The sequence below is a fragment of the Bactrocera latifrons genome, unplaced genomic scaffold (genome assembly GCF_001853355.1).
Source record: "Bactrocera latifrons isolate USDA-ARS-PBARC rearing strain unplaced genomic scaffold, ASM185335v1 scaffold_28, whole genome shotgun sequence".
NCBI lineage: Eukaryota > Metazoa > Arthropoda > Insecta > Diptera > Tephritidae > Bactrocera > Bactrocera latifrons.
The window spans coordinates 1,824,621-1,829,470 of NW_017536407.1; positions in this window are offsets into that span (position 1 = coordinate 1,824,621).

The window sequence follows — 4,850 nt, forward strand, 5'->3', positions numbered from 1 at the left end:
ATTTAAAATATTTTTTCTTTATCAAAATTTAAGGTGAACATCTATTCTTAGTATTTTTTCCATTTTCGAAATTCATTAAATAACTCATCGCTTATATACAATATATAAGGCTTCTTCTCATGCCCATGAGACTCGAAGTTATAATCACAACCAAATTGGTGAAAAAATATTTTCAACTTTATTTAATGAAATCATCAATAGATTTATTGCCACCTCATATGGGCACATTTGCAAACTTGAAAATTATAGTTAAGGCTCTTATGCACACAGGCATGTGCATGTGTGTGTAAAGCATAAAATTACTTAATTAAAATAAGAATTGCAAGGTCTATAATATATACTTATTGTTTTACTTAAAATGTCATTGTCATTCGATCAAATATTCAAAACTATTTCAAGGAKTTTTGAGCTATCGTTGCAATTATGTACAAAATTTCAAATTAACATGAACTGGTTTGGATCATTCGGGAGTTGAAAATAATAGAGAGTCGATATCTGTAAGTGTCTAGGTATATGCAAGTCTATATATTTTACTTATTTATTATTTTCTCTCCATAACCAGACAAAATGCATTTTGCTTTCGCCAGTTTCACCTGCTTCGCACAAAAATTTAACAAATGATCGTCATGCATCAATTTCGTTAATTAATTTTCATTCAAATTTTAATATTTGCCTTTTGTTTTTTGCTTTGCTTTACAGTTACCAATAACCGCATATGAAATTGTGCTAATCAACCACTTTGAAAACAGCGAAGTAAAAATAAATCGCATAACAACAACAAATAACAAGCAAAAAACAGTGATTAATGCAAAATATTTGTGTATTAATTTCATTCATTTCAAATTAATTACAGCAAAACCAAAAAGTTATTGAAATCAYGTTTGTTTAAAAAAGTGCTAAAAGAAAACTAAAAAGTAACTAATTGCAGATTGCAAATATCTAATTTTAATCAGCTTAAGAGCAAAAAAAATTCATTAATGACAACTTACTTAATAATACATATAGTAATAAGTGTGAAGTGAACAATAACAACAACAAAGCAACAACTAATAGCAAATATAACAATCAAGGCATTTTTCGTGGAGACATGATTAACAAGAATATTCTGGTAAATATTGAATACATTTTTTCTTTATTATTTATTAAATATCTAAAATGGTTTGGGTTTATATTTTATATAAGGTTTTAAGAAAAACTTGTTTATATTATATATGCATATTAAAAAACTTGTAAAATATTTGTTTTTATGTACATAAGCACACAAGAAATATAATTTAAAGATGGAGTCTTAAAAATAAATAAGTTATAAACTGATTTTTTAGTCCGAAAATTTTTGAAAATTAATMAAATTAACAATAATTTTAAAAGAATTAAATTTTTTTATATTAATTTAGCATATTTTTCAAAACGTAGCTAATTTATGGATAAAAAAAATTTAATCTTTTTATGGTTGCCACCTGTTTCTGTTTAAATAAAAATTGTCAACTGTCTCAAAAAAGATAATAAACTTTTACTAATAATAATTATTTAATAATCCTTAAAACGAAAAAAAAAATTGAGTTGCCACCTGTCCGAATTTTTTTATTATTTACATTAAGCATATTTGTCAAAACGTTGCTTAATTGTGAATAAAGATATAGCTGCCACCTAATTTTTAATAAGAAAAATACTAGTTTAAGAGTTGCCACCTGTTTGAGAAAAAAACTTTTTGTGATTTAAATCAAGTGTAAATGTGGTATGTTACTTAAGAATAAGTTTAGAGGTTGATGTTTAATTAAAATTAAACAAAAATTTTCAAATTGCCATTTGTTTCAAAACAGGTTTTTTAATMATTTTTTGTTATATAGAGCGTTAATAATAAATTCATTTTTAAAATTTGCCGCATGTTCAAAAAAGTATTTTATTGATTAAATAAAGCTTAAATTCGAAAGCGTAGGTTATTTATATATAAATGTAGAGTTGCCACTTGATTTTTTATTAAAATTAAATAAACTAGAAGTGGCAAGCAGAAACTATTTGAGAACATTTTGGTCCAAATGGTCGGAATGTTATGTCAGGGCATTGCAAACCCATTACAAAACACGAATTCTCAGTATTTGTGTCATCATCTATTTACAACTCTGAAAAACTATAACTAACTATCAACTTTAATAGCATATAATATTTAAAACAAACATTTTGGTTTTGGTGTACATTTTTCCATAATCTTTATTCTGAATTAAAATTTAGTTTTTTTGTTTTTTTTTTGTCATTTCAATTTCGTTTGTGCCCACTTATGCCTCATTCATACTATATGGTAAGTTTATTTATTTATCTTCTGCGTAATTTTTTTTCCGAATATAAATAAATATTCTGCTAATAGAATAATATTKATTTTTAATCAACTTCCAATCATTTTCGTGTCAGAGCTTCTTAGCCAGCTTTATTATTTATGTTTTTGTAGTGTATAGGAAGCCGCAAATACTCGGTCAGTTGGTATTGTGCGCATATAAAAAGGTTGTTGTTTGCGCATACCTTAAACGCTCACACATATAAGCATACCCTATCGTAAACATCCCTGCCAACAGTTAGTCAAGTCAGTTGTGATTACTTATATTGATTTGTTATGTAGTTTGGCGTATTTCTGGTTCGTCATTTGCTTCTATTCAAGCAGAACTGTAATGGAGGTTGATCATCAAGGTTTCTCGTCAAGCTGAACAAAGGTACTTATGTATACACAAACACGCGCACCTTATACACGAAAGAGAACATGCTTCGCGTATTTAATACAAAAATGTTTATTGTATTTTAAGTAGACAGGCGGCAATCAAAAATAATAAATAAACTATTGAATTGTGTGAATTTGCTGAAAAGCGGTTAGCAGCCGAAGTTGAAGACGTCATGTGTAATTGCACGCAAAATAATCGCATGTAAAATATATATGTTTATTGGYACAAGTTTATTATTAATATTTCGCATGCAATTATACCGCTTCCAAGGTTAGCAGGTGAACTTAAGGCAGAAATCCGGCACATCGTTCAAAATGATATTGAAAATTCTGTCAATGCTTAAGAAGAGCAGTCATCATGTATTTACATATATTAAATATGACTATAAATGTAGAGAAATTGTGAAATGATTCTCACAATATAGCAGTAAAAGTGTCGAAAAATTGAAAGAAAAATATAAAAATCTAAATTTACCGATTTCATATAATTTAGGTCTTTCCATGAATAATAAAGCTTCAAATAATTATTTTCTTCATGAAAATCCGTGCCATAGACCGAATATTTCAGATTAAGTTCGTTGCTCAAGTCTTTCGTTTGACAAATCCAATTTTTGGTGCAAGCTTCCGACCAAATATTTTAAATTCAACTTCATTTCTTAAGTCTTTCCTCTCGCATAATTGGTTTTATTCATGGAAGTTCRTACCTTAAGCCTATTGTCTCAAGCGAAAAGACAGAAATAAATCTTACTTTCTGCTTATACCAMAGATTTTAGATTCAAAATAGATTTTCTTCAAATAAATTCGTGGCTTAAGTATTTTAGTTTAAGTAGAAAAACAATGCCTTTTTTTTCAGCTTCAGACCGAATATTTCAGATTCAGGTTCGTTTCTTAAGTCTTTTGTAGCACAGAATTACTTTGCCTCATAGAAGTTCGTGCCATAAGTCTTTCAAATTACTACCAAAACTCAACATAATCACAAATGAGTTTGTGTCTTATGTCTTTTTCAATCTTCTTGTTTCATTTTTAATAAAGAACTGTTATTTTTGCACTTGTTGCATCATGAAACCACAAACCATTAAGCGATTTAGATTTAGCAGTAAAGCAGTTTTGCCTTGAAATAATTTTTAAGAAAATCATTTATATCTCTGAACATGCTTTGGTACTTAAAAACTAATCATTCATCAAAATACAAATTATTTGAAATACCAAAAACTTGTTGGCATGCTAAGGCGTTAAAGTTGATAATTAAATTATAATGCCGAGCAGAAGCCAAATTCACACCTCAAATTGGCAGAAAACGACTCTCAACCTACAAGTGCAGCAAGCTGTGTGAGGAACATACACAACTACACACACATATATAAAAAAGCTTGCAAAAAATACATTTGGGTTTCACCTTCTCTATTGTTTRCCATCAAGCAGATATTTATTTGTCAATCATATTAATTCATTGCAAATAAATCAATGCTGCTACCGCAAGCAAGCAGACAAATAAACATGTTAGCGAAAATACAAAAATCAACAACAGCAAAGAGTGTAATATTTAAAGTGTATAACAAAAAAAAAAAAAAACATAAAAAGAACGAGAACAACTCAGCTGGTGTTAGCTGTGTGTAACGCCCGCAGTTTTTATATTTATCCATACCTATTTGAGTGTTCAATAATACATATGTTTGAATGTATGTGCTTTTTTTTTTGTTTCTTTTTTGTACTTTACGGCTAGCAGCCACATCTACTCTAGTGCCAGTTTAAATGATGATATCATCAAATTACTGCTCATCAGTGACTCTTTAAACAYCATGTAGGAGCTTGCCGTCACCAGCAACTTTGGCAGCGCTTCTAGAAACAGAAACGTAAAACATAGCAAAAGCAGAAATACAATATCTAAATTTTATACAACAACACTTGCTTCAGCATGCATATGTATATAATTATACATACATATAATATATATAATTAAAAGATAGACTTTAAATATATTTGCTAGAGCTCTGCAGCATCGATGCTTTTAAATGATTTCTCAAAATTGTTTGTGTAAGGCAAGAAGTAAAAAGCAACAAAAAAAATTCAGAAGTCAGTGCTAAAGCAGCTGTGCTAATTGATGTCTTAATAGCAATATGAAGAGGCATTAGACCACACACTT